Below are 13,854 nucleotides of genomic sequence, written 5' to 3' on the forward strand. Positions count from 1 at the left end.
TGTCAGAGAAACAGATTTAAATTGAAAGAATATCAATATATATACATATATACATATATATACATCGACATATATACACATACATCTGCATATATACATATAGATATATATAATATATATATATATATATATATACACACATCTACATACATACATATATACACACACATCCACATACATACATATATATATATAATATATATATATATATATATATATATACACACATATATATATATATATACACATCTACATACAAACATATATATACACACATCTACATACATATATATACACACACATTTACGTACGTACATACGTACACACATATGTATACATATACACATATCTACAGACTCACAGAGTGATTGGATGGGAAGATAAAATGTGAATCGTTGTTTCTTGTTCAATAGTTTTGAGTTGAAACAAATTCAATGAAACGCATCAAACTATCAAGGAACCAATAGCTGCAGGCAGAGCTGTGAGCTTTAGCTATCTGCTTCAAACCCACAAGGGTCCTGGTTTAACAACCCCACTGTGATAACCTTGTTATGTGCCTTCTGACACACACCCATCATATATATATATATATATATACTTATATTGTTACAAACATGTATACACGCACACACACATCTATATACTTATATATTTACCCGTTTCGTGTCCGTTGCCAGCCTCGCCTGGCCCTCGTGCCGGTGGCACATAAAAAGCACCATCCGTTCGTGGCCGTTTGCCAGCTCTGTCTGGCACCAGTGCGGGTGGCACGTAAAAAGCACCCACTACACTCACGGAGTGGTTGGCGTTAGGAAGGGCATCCAGCCGTAGAAACACTGCCAGATTTGACTGGGCCTGATGAAGCCTTCTGGCTTCACAGACCCCAGTAGAACCGTCCAACCCATGCTAGCATGGAAAACGGACGCTAAACGATGATGATGATGATGATGATACATACACACATATATATATTACTAGCAGTATCGCCCGGCGTTGCTCGGGTTTGTAAGGGAAATAATTATATAAGCATTTTTAGAGATGTAAAGTATAATAGCCATCTCAATATGGCTAACCACAAAGGGGGGGGTGTTACTGTAGCTTTTTACGTTCTGAGATTTAATAATAAATTTTAGAGAGTTACTTCCCTTATATATGTCAAAAATGGGAAAAATTGATGGTAATTTTTTTTTAAATCGTATACTCATCGTAGACGCGCGCTAATACCCAGACGGTCTCGATATGAATCACGACTATAAGATACCCGGTTTTGGTTAAACTGCACCGCAAAATGTGGGAGTAGTTAGGAATCTAAATCGTAGGAGACAGACACACAACCTCACTTTTATATATAAAGATTTCCTCTATTTACATAATATTGAGGTCTCTTTCTTTCTTTTGTTATCTTACTGTTTTTACCAATATACATATATATATATATATAAATATATATATAGTTACAGAGATGTACTTGCATAGCAAGTGACTTGATCTGAGATCGTGTGCTGGAACGAAAACAGTTGCAGCGTTGAAGGTGTTTATAAGCCATTTAAGAAACACACAAAAACCGTTAGATTCACTTCAACATTTAAATTTAATTTGTCAAAATATTTTCGTCGCTTTGAGACCGCGACCTGTTAGCACGATATTTTTGTCAGTGAACAGGTCGCGGTCTTAAAGCGACGAAAATATTTTGGCAAATTAAATTTAAATGTTGAAGTGAATGTAACGGTTTTTGTGTGTTTCTTAAATGGCTTACAAACACCTTCCACGCTGCAATATATATATACACACATATATATATATGTATGTATGTATGTATGTGTGTATATGTGTATGCATGTATGTGTGTGTGTGTGCGTGTCTGTGCTTGTGATTGTCCTCCACCACTGCTTGACAACGAATGTTGGTTTGTTTACATCCCTGTCACCTAGTGGTTTGACAAAGGAAACAGATAGAATAAGTACAATGCTTACAAAAATAAAACTGGAGTTGATTCATTAAACTACAATTCTTCAAGGCATTGCCCCAGCATGGCCACAGACCAATGGCTGGAAAAAGCAGAAGAATAAAAGAATACATTCTCTGCTTTGGTCTTATGTTCAAGGCCTGAGAAAGCTTGAGTTTACATGAGAAGGCCTAACAGACCTGGTAGAAACAGCAGCCAAATCTCCCTCAAATCACACCTTACTGTCTTATGTATGTATATATATATGAGCCAATGAGGGGGACCTCTACATGGTAGCTAGACCTGGTAGAAATAGCAGCCAAATTTCCCCCAAATCACACCTTACTGTCTTGTCTATGTATATATGTATGAGCCTATGAGGGAGACCCCTACATGGCAGCTAGACATGGTAGAAATAGCAGCCAAATCTCCCTCAAATCACACCTTACTGTCTTATCTTTCTGCTACTTGGATATAGGTCTTATATTCATCGTAAAAAACTTTCCTGTCACACACTCACGCACACGCACACACACACACGCACCCTCACACACACACACACACACGCGCGCACACACACACACACACTGACACACACGCACGTTAGCTTACAATTTTATTTATATATTTGCGTATCTATGTGTGGAAAGAGGAAGTGGGAGGCAGAGTGAAAGAATCACTCACTACAGTAAGTGAATTAGTTTCATTTTATTCGTTGCCCACTGTGTGTGTGCGTTTGCGTGTGCTGTAAACCAGACTAAGAAAAGCATTTGACACACACACCAGAATGTGAGTTTTCTGTAAATTTTGCTTAATTGGAGTGTAAATTTTGAAAACTGGACCTGGCATGACGCGATGCATTGTACTCTTAAAAATGCTAGGTAAATTGTAATTGAAGAAATCCTATATTGTAGATTTGTATAACTCCCAAAGGGAGGCAGATAAAATCTGCCTTTTATAATAAGAGATATACAAATAAATAAAGACATACATACATATAGATATGTATGTGTACATACATAGATGTATCTATATACATACATACATGCATATATACATACATACATACGTATGTATACATACATGTATGTATCTATATACATACATACATACGTATGTATACATACATGTATGTATACATACATGCATACATGTATATATACATACATGCATGTATACACACATACGTGTGTATACACACATACATGTATTCACACATACATGTATACACACATACATATATATATACATGCATACATGTATATACATATATACATACATGTATATACATGTGTATATACATATATATATGTGTGTGTGTATACATACATAGATACATACACACATACATACACATATATACATGGTAGTTGTCTACTCGTTATGCAGAGTCTGACCACCTCCTGTACTTTTATACCTTAGATCCTTCATGGAGTCTAAAGTGGCTTTTTAAACCAGACGTTATATTCAAAAAGACACCCACATAAATTGCATATCTGCTCTGGGCCACTGAGAACTGCAGTTAGGTTCTGATTTTTGCGGATCTTAAAATGTCTTTTGAGGCCTGTTAGATTTGGAGACCTTATGGCATACACGGCATTGAACGGTGCACACAGAGATATCGGCAGAATAGTTGGTGGAGGTTCGTTCTCCATGGGTTCACAAATGAGACTAGGGCCCAGCAAAAGAAAGGCGTGGTCAGTCACAAATTGTGTACACAAAAGGATTGTTGGGATTCATTTTCATATATATATGTAGAAATACACATACACACATACATATATATATACACTGATACATATATATATATATATTCGTACATATACATACACATGCATACCTATATATATATATATCTTTTAATCTTTTACTTGTTTCAGTCATTTGACTGCGGCCATGCTGGAGCACCGCCTTTAATCGAGCAACTCGACCCCAGGACTTATTCTTTTGTAAGCCCAGTACTTATTCTATTGGTCTCTTTTGCCGAACCGCTAAGTAACGGGGACATAAACACACCAGCATCGGTTGTCAAGCAATGCTAGGGAGACAAACACAGACACACAAACACACACATGCATATATATATATACATATACATATATACGACGGGCTTCTTTCAGTTTCCGTCTACCAAATCCACTCACAAGGCTTTGGTCGGCCTGAGGCTATAGTAGAAGACACTTGCCCAAGGTGCCACGCAGTGGGACTGAACCCGGAACCATGTGGTTGGTAATATTATATATATATATACATACATACGTACATATAGGCCGTTGCCAACCTCCCCTGGCATCTGTGCCGGTAGCACATAAAAAGCACCCACTACACTCACGGAGTGGTTGGCGTTAGGAAGGGCATCCAGCTGTAGAAACACTGCCAGATCAGACTGGAGCCTGGTGCAGCCTCCTGGCTTTGCAGACCCCGGTCGAACCGTCCAACCCATGCTAGCATGGAAAACGGACGTTAAATGATGATGATGATAATATACAAGTGCAATACCCTAACCACAAGACTACATGCCCTCACATGTCTGTATGTACACACACACACACACACACACACACACACACACACACACGTATGTACTTGTGGATGTATTTGTATTTGTCCAGCTTCACCCACAGCTTGACAAGCTTTTTTTATTCTTTACAACATTGTAACTTAGCGGTACACCAAAATGAAACCAACAGTATAAATAGCAGACTTGAAAAATAAGTGATGGGATCAATCTGCGCAACTAAACCATCAAGTCAGAGCCCCAGGATGGCCACAGTATTAAGACTGAAACAAGCAAAATTTTAAAAGATAATTTTTTTGTTTTAATTTTTCAACAGCAAAGAGACTTGCTTTCACAAAGATATGCAAAAGCAATGGAGGTTTATTGCATATGATGTTTACTTGAGATGGTTAATAAGAGGAAACACGATCGCAAAGAATCGTTGAATGATGTTAGAAATAAATAGAACCTTATCAACAAACAACTTCAGAGCGCGCCTGTGTGTGTGTACGTGTGTATATGTACATGTGTATGTGTGTGTATGTATTATATGTGTAAGTATGAATGTGTGTGTGTTAGTATATATATATATATATATATATATATATATTTCACAACTTGTAAACATGAGAGAGCTCTAGTTAACGAATCAGAGGGTATGGATTATTGTGTGTGTGTGTGTGTGTGTGTGTATGTGTGTGTATGTGTGTGTGTGTGTGTGTGTGTGTGTGTGTGTGTGTGTGTGTGGTGTGTATAGAGTACTTTTAAATATAGATAACAGATATTAAATATACATTATGTGTAACGAGAAGCAAGAGATCACGATGTGATAAGGCAGAGAATAAGCAATACAAACTTTGGGGAATATACACATTCAAGAGTATATAAGTGGAGGCTTGTGGCTTAGTGGTTAGTCTGTTTGAGTCATGATTGCAAGATTATGGTTTGAATTCCCGGACTGGGCAACACGTTGCATTGCGTTCTTGAGCAAAACATTTCATTCCACATTGCTTCACCTCACTCAGTTGGCAAAGTGAGTAAAGCTGCAAAGGATTGGTATCCCATCCAGGTGAGGAATATACATGTCATGGAAACCGGGAATCCAGCCCTAAGAGTCTACATGATTTGGGAAGAAACTTTACTTCTTTTCACATATATATACATATATATATATATATATATGCAAAATTAAGAGGAATGACCACCAAAGTGGACTCCTAATATGCTAAAAGATAGATGTCAAATCACCTTACCACGAAGAGTATGTTCTCAAGAAAAATTTCTGCAAAACGCTGAAATTTTTCTGGAGAACAAACATATATATACATACACACACATATATATATACATACACACACACACACATATACATATACATACATACATACATATACACACACATATATATATACACACACACAAATGTATACATATACACACATATATCCATACACACCTATATATATAATACACACATATATATACACATATCTACATACACGCTCTCTCACAAACACATAAATATAGATACATACAATAGGCTTCTTTCAGTTTTCATCTACCATATCCACTCACAAGGCTTTGGTCAGCATGAAGCTATAGTAGAAGACACTTAGCAAGTATTTTGATCTAAGATTGTAAACTAAAACTAAAGCTAGTGTAGTGTGCAAGACATAAGTTGGCCATTCAGAAATATACAAAAACCATCAACTTCACTTGAAAGATTTATTTGTAAAATGATGTCAGAGCTCTCATCGCTCAAAACTATGACCTGTTCACCAACAAAAAAAAATATATATTCATTTTTTCATTCCATCATGTTAATTTGTTAATCCCAACATGTTTTTTTCTCTCTCCATTTTTTTGCCTCTAATCTCTTTCTGTCGAAGAACATAGGCCTGAAACATCAAAGTATTTTCCATTCTTCCCAAGTGTCACACTAATAAACCTGCTTCTTGTTCCCTGACATGCCTTTGTCTTCTGTACATCTGAACTACATGCATATATATTTGCTGGGCTTAAATCTCATTTGTAGACCCTTGAAAAGTGATCCTCCAACAACTACTATTCTGTCTATCTGTGCATGCCTTTCAATGCAATGTATGCCATAAGGTCTGCAAATCTAACAAGAGGCCTCAAAAGACATTTTAAGATCCACAAAGATCAGAATCTAACTGCATCTCTTGGTGGTCCAAAGCAGATATGCAATTTATGTGGTGTCTTTTCAGAACATTGTCTGGTTTAAAAAGCCACATCAGATGTCATGATGATTCTAAGGTGTAGGTAAAGGAGGTGGTCAGACTCTGCATAAGGAGTAGACAGTCACCATATACATATATATACACACACACATACACATACACTCATACCCACCATGTGTTGCTGTAGTTCTAGCAATGACCATGCTGTTTCTAATTTACATATAACAGGCCTAAGGTTACTTTATCTAATCTGTCCTTTCTGGTTGTGTAGTAGTTGTAATACTAATAGTACAAAACCAGTAGTAGTGGTAGTAGTAGTAGTAGCAGTAGTAGTAGTAGTAGTAGTAGTAGTAGTAGTAGTAGTAGTTGTAGTCTTGGTGGTAACAGTGGTGGTGGTGTAGTAGTAGTAGCAGTAGTAGTAGTAGTAGTAGTAGTAGTAGTAGTAGTAGTAGTAGTAGTAGTAGTAGTAGTAGTTGTAGTCTTGGTGGTAACAGTGGTGGTGGTGGTAGTAGTAGTAATGATAGTAGTGGTAGTGGTAGCAGTGGTGGTGGTAGTAGCAACATCAGCAATAATTCTTTATTGGCATATTGCCACATATGGTAGAAGGTTTTTGAAGAAATATGAAAATAAAAAGATAAAAAGAGACAAGAAACCAACAGAATCTATGGAAAGCAGAAAGGGTGTACACATGTGTGAGTGTGTGTGTGTGTGTGTGTGAGCATATATGTAAGGTAGAACCACACACACACACACACATAGATATATACATACATACACAAATAAATATATATATATATATATATATAATATATACATATATATATATATATATATATATATATATATAATATATACATAGAGGCACACAGATATACACACACATGTGCATACAAATACACACACACACACATATATACACAAATGCATATCTACAAACAAACCCACACACAGATGCATGTACACACAGCTACACACACGCATACACACAGAGTTATGTATGTGCATACACAGATACACAGACAATGTTTATGTAAATATAGTAAGCAGTAATTAAAAATAGGTCTAATATAAACGAGATTAAGATATTTCCAGTAAATTATTCAAGGCACTGGACTTGAAGAATCAGTAGAGCATTAGACAAAATGCCCTGCAGTATATAGAAGTATCCTTTAAGTTCCGAGTTCAAATCCTGCCATGGTGAATGTTGTCTTTCGGCTTTTTAAAACTTATGAAATACTGTACATTACTTGTATTTGACGGATATTTGTCCTCATCTTTGTTGTTAACACAACACTTCGGCTGATATACCCTCCAGCCTTCATCAGGTGGAAATTTCGAACCTGGGTTCTCATTCCTAAGGTATTCTTCGATGTTATTATTATTATTATTATTGTTGTTGCTCAGGTCACTGTTTGGAATCGAACTCGGAATCTTGGGGTTAGTAGCCCGCGCTGTTAACCACTATGCCATATGCCTGCGGGCAATTATGGAGTGAATTTTAGGGCTTATAAATCTAGTATACAAACCCCAAGATTCTGAGTGATGATTAACTCTTTTGTAATTGATTTTGGGTTGAAATATTGGGTTGTCCAGAAAGTTCATGCCAATTCTTAAAGGAAAGAAAAAGATCAATAAATACTTGCCATTCCATTTTTAATCAACCAAATATGAACCATTTTGTTGCACAATGCGTCTCCATCTTTCCTTTAAACCTGAATATACCCTCTTCCCAGAATCAAGCTGATTTCATGACAAAGAATTCATCAAGGTATCTTTTTATGTCATCCAAGGAATTGAAATTTTTACCATTAAAACTATTCTGCAGAGACCTGAATAAGTGGAAATCCGATGGAGCAATATCTGGTGAATATGGAGGGTGGGGTAACACATCCCAGCCAAGCTGCAGCAATTTTTGTCTGGTTCCCAAAGCATCAAGTGCCGAAAATGAACTTTCTTATTTTCCATTTTAAAGGGTTACAGAATTAACACAGGTTATAGGAACATAAACCTTCTTCCCCGAAAAGATAGCTTAAACTGTGCTCTGAATGGAGGTGAAGTCAAATCCTATTTTATGGACTCAACCACGTTTTAAAATGAATCGAAATGTAAGCTACTATAAATCGGCATGAACTTTCCGGACAACCCAATACATTGACAAGGTACAACGCAGTGGGACTGAACTCAGAACCATGTGGTTCGTAAACAAGCTACTTACCACACAGCCACTCTTACACCTATCAATCAATTACATAAAGAGGAGTCAGAACTGGAGTCAGAGGTGCCAATAGTACAGGAGTCAGAGTCAGAGTCGAAATTTTTTGCGTCAATGCCACAGCCCTGCCCAAAAGAGGTGGAGTGTCTGGGTTGGCTATGTCTGCTTCAAATATTTCAGAACTAAATTTAGATTCACTTCTTTGTCACTTCCACTCACCAGTCTAATTTATGCAGGTTTTCCCATATTTGGATTATAAACAACTATTTTTTCTCTTTTTATACAAACTCAAAATACTTTGAAATTTCATTATTTTATAACTTTCCATGTTTCAAAATTATTTCAAAATTTTTTTTCTCATTTTAATTTCATGAAATTATTTTCAATATTTTATTTCAATCTTTCCCATAAATGTTTACAAGTTATTTCACAAACAATTTTGGTTTCCTTTCATATTTCAATAACTTTCAATCCAAGTTATTTTGATATCTATTTAACTCGGTATTCGTTATATACATTTCAGAAACAAAAAAAAAAAAAAAAACTGATTTGATCAAAGTTATTTCACAAAATATTTATTTCAATCTTACTAACACTTATCAGTTATTTCAATATTTTTTGTTTCTTTTTAATTTTTATATCATTTATTTTTATTTTTTTTATTCATTTATGTATTTTTTTTGTGCACTTCTATCTTATTGAAATATGTTTAACACAAAGAAATTAATGGTGGATGGTGTTCATTGGAAAAGCTTTGGATGTTGTAACAACATACAGGTTCTGTGGTTGCATGGAGCTGACATACAGATTTGAGAATGCATTTGGTTGGTATATGAGCTTTGTGGTTGTATGTAGTTGACATGCAGACTCTCCAATGATACGTACTTAACATACACACCCTGTTATAAGAGGTCGATATATATAGTCTGTTATAAGAGGTTGATATACAGACCCTGTTATAAGAGGTCAATATACAGACCCTGTTATAAGAGGTCAATATACAGACTCTGTTAAAAGAAGGCGATATACAGACTCTCTTATAAGAGGTTGATATAGAGACTCTGTTGCATGCGCTTGATATACAGACTCTGTTGTATGTGGTTGATATACAGACTCTTTTGCATGTAGTTGACATACAGACTTTGTTGCATGTGGTTGATATACAGAATTTGTTCTATGTGGTTGCATATTGTTGATATTTTGCTGTTGTCTTGAACTCTGGCCAACATACCAGCATGTAACTGACATACAATGTCAATAAATTTCTTGAGACAGCCATACATTGTCATGATTCTCCAAAGGCCATCTTTGCTAACAATATCAAAAGACTTTCGGCATCAGCCATGTCACTTGGGAGCAGATAGCTAAGGAAAGGGGCAAGTGTCAATCAGCTGCCCACAAGAGCAAGCAAAGCTGTGAAACCAATAGGATTACTACCACTGAGCAATGTAGACAAGCCAGGAAAACCAGCACCATTAAATATCCAACTGCCACCACCATTCCTTGTTCACGCTGCTAGAGAACCTTCTGGGCATGGCTTGGCCTGACCAGTCACCATTGCATTCACAAAGTTCAACCCCCACCATTACCATCACCACCAACTACAGGATGATTAAATGGTCTTTGACACCCTAACAAATGAAGAAGATGTTGATAAACAGACTGTGGTACATAACTGACATACAGAATCAATGGTTGTATGTGGTTAACATACGTACATACATATATATATATATATGATGGGCTTCTTTCAGTTTCCGTCTACCAAATCCACTCAGAAGGTTTTGTGAATGGATATAGTAGAAGACACTTGCTCAAGGTGTCATGCAGTGGGACTGAACCCAGAACCATGTGGTTCAGAAGAAGTGTTGTCATATGTAATTGACAAGCTGAAGCAGAACTTATTTCTTCATTTCTTTACTGCCCACAAGGGGCTAAACATAGAGGGGGCAAACAAGGACAGACAAAGGTATTAGGTTGTTCCAAAAGTTCGTAAACACTTGCGAAAATTGAATTTTTACTCGCCAAGTACTAACAAAAACAACAAAAATTATTCCTCAAAATAAAGACCATTATTTTCCAAGACTTTCTACGAACTTTTGGGACAACCTTATATTAAGTCAATTACATCAACCTCAATGCGTAACTGGTACTTAATTTATCGACCCCGAAAGGATGAAAGGCAAAGTCAACCTTGGCGGAATTTGAACTCAGAAAGTAAAGACAGGCGAAATACCGCTAAGCATTTCGCATAATATGTATCTGTTACATACGAAACATAATAACTAGAGTGTGAATGAAAGACAGTTGTATGAAGAGGTGCCAATCTCTAATTGTAGAAGGAACATATGGAAGGGATAGACCCAGGAAGATGTGGGACAAAGTGACGAAAAGGGATCTACATATATTGGGGCTCACAGAGGGGATGACAAAGGATCAAGACTCCTGAAGGTTTGCTGTGATTGAGAAGACATGCTAAGCTAAGGAAAAGCATGGCTTTCCTTGCATACAGGCTTGTCCCCAGCATTCTTCTCCAGGTGAGCATTCCTAATCTTGCAGGCTGATGGGTGCTGGTGCCACATAGAAAAAGCACCTGTACCGGTACCACATAAATACACCTGTGTAAAAGTGCCCAGGAGTGACTGTGTGGTAAGATGCTTACTTCTCAACCACATGGTTCTGGGTTCAGTCCCACTGCATGACACCTTGAGAAGTGTCTTCTACTATATCCATGCAAAAAACCTTGTGAGTAGATTTGGTAGATGGAAACTGAAAGAAGCCCATTATATATATATATATATGTATGTATGTATGTATGTATGTATGTATGTATGTATGTATGTATGTATGTATGTATGTATGTATGTGTGTATGTATCTATGTATGTGTGTATGTATGTATGTATGAGTTTGTTGTTTGTATTTGTCTCCCCACCAGCACTTGACAACCGATGCTAGTGTGTTTATGTCCCCATCACATAGCGGTTCTGCAAAAAGAGACCGATAGAATAAGTACTAGGCTTACAACGAATAAGTCCTGGGGTCGATTTATTCAACTAAAGGTGATGCTCCAGCATGACCACAGTCAAATGGCTGAAACAAGTAAAAGAGTACACTCAGTGAAGTTGTGAGTGTTAGGAAGGGCATCCAGCCATAGAAACCAGGCAGCAGCAGATATGGAACCTGGCAGCCCCTGTTAAACCAGTCAACCCATGACAGCATGGAAAATGGACATATGATGATGATGATGATAAGTAGAAATTTACAATTTTAAACCCCTAAACAATATTAAACTAGAGAAAGGGACAATAAGGCTTCTATTAATATCAAACCAGAAGTACTGAAATTTAAATGTTAAATTTGAGATACAATTTAAAATCCTGGAGCTGTTTTAACGCAACAAAATCTACTGAATTAAAGAATACTTTCTTTTTTTATGAATAGAATATTAAATCAGAAGAACTAATATTTAAATGCTAACTTTCAGACAAAATTTGAAACCCTAGAACTGTTTCAACACAACAAAATCTACTTAATTAAAGAACAGAATTTTTTTTGAAACCAGCATACTTCAAATTTAAATGTTAAGTTTCAGAAAGGAATTAATTGAAGTCCATTAAATGATTTCAAAATTGCATTCTTTTAATGGCATCTGAGGTTGTAGCCATTGTACCTGCTAGAGATTTAGGTCAATTGGACGTCATCATTCATATAGTAGTTTCCAGATTGTCTGTCAGCAGTACTATTCATGAGACAGTTACCAGATATATTTTATAATATATTATTATTAATATCAGGAAATCAATATTAGAAAATTCTTCAGAAAGATATATGTGTATGTAAAATAATTATTTATTAAAAATCATCATCATCATCATCATCGTTTAACGTCCGCTTTCCATGCTAGCATGGGTTGGACGGTTCAACTGGGGTCTGGCAAGCTCGAAGGCTGCACCAGGCCAGTCAGATCTGGCAGTGTTTCTACAGCTGGATGCCCTTCCTAACGCCAACCACTCCGAGAGTGTAGTGGGTGATTTTATGTGCCACCGACACAGGTGCCAGACGAGGCTGGCAGACGGCCACGCTCGGATGGTGTTTTTATGTGCCATCAACACAGGTGCCAGACGAGGCTGGCGAACGGCCACGCTCGGATGGTGTTTGTTACGTGCCCTCAGCACGGAAGCCAGTCGATGCGGTACTGGCTACGGTCACGTTTGGATGGCTTTCTTATGTGCCACCGGCACTGGTACCACGAGGATACAAATTCCATTGATGTTCATCTATTTTGATTTGGTTTGATTTGATTTGATTTGATTTGATAAAAATATAAATATATATAAAAAAAATGTATGTAAATATGTATAAGTATAAATATATAATGTATATGACAGTTTAAAAGTTTTGAATCAAGTTTTTAAAGCATCTTATGATCATTTCACAGAAGTGCTGTCCCTATAATGGAATCCTATACTGATAAGCATTTACAGATGCAGGAGTGGCTGTGTGGTAAATAGCTTGCTTACCAACCACATAGTTCCGGGTTCATTCCCACTGCATGGCACCATGGGCAAGTGTCTTCTAATATAGCCTTAGACCGACCAAAGCCTTGTGAGTGGATTTGGTAGACAGACACTGGAAGAAGCCCGTTGTATATATGTATATATATATATATATATGTCTGTGTGTGTATTTGTTTGTGTGTCTGTTTTTTCCCCCACCATTGCTTGACAACCGATGCTGGTGTGTTTACGTCCCCGTAACTTAGTGGTTCAGCAAAAGAGACTGATAGAATAAGTACTAAGCTTACAATGAATAATTCTTGGGGTAGATAGATAACTCGACTAAAAGCGGTGCTCCAGCATGGCCGCAGTCAAATGACTGATACAAGTAAAAGAGTAAAAGAGTAACTCTTCTGCTCTTCAGAGATATAAAATTTGAATTTTGTATAATATATCAAATGGTAGTTTATTAAACACTTGAAGTAATTCTATAAAATGGTGTTT

Source organism: Octopus sinensis, linkage group LG28 (genome assembly GCF_006345805.1).
Source record: "Octopus sinensis linkage group LG28, ASM634580v1, whole genome shotgun sequence".
NCBI classification, from domain to species: domain Eukaryota; kingdom Metazoa; phylum Mollusca; class Cephalopoda; order Octopoda; family Octopodidae; genus Octopus; species Octopus sinensis.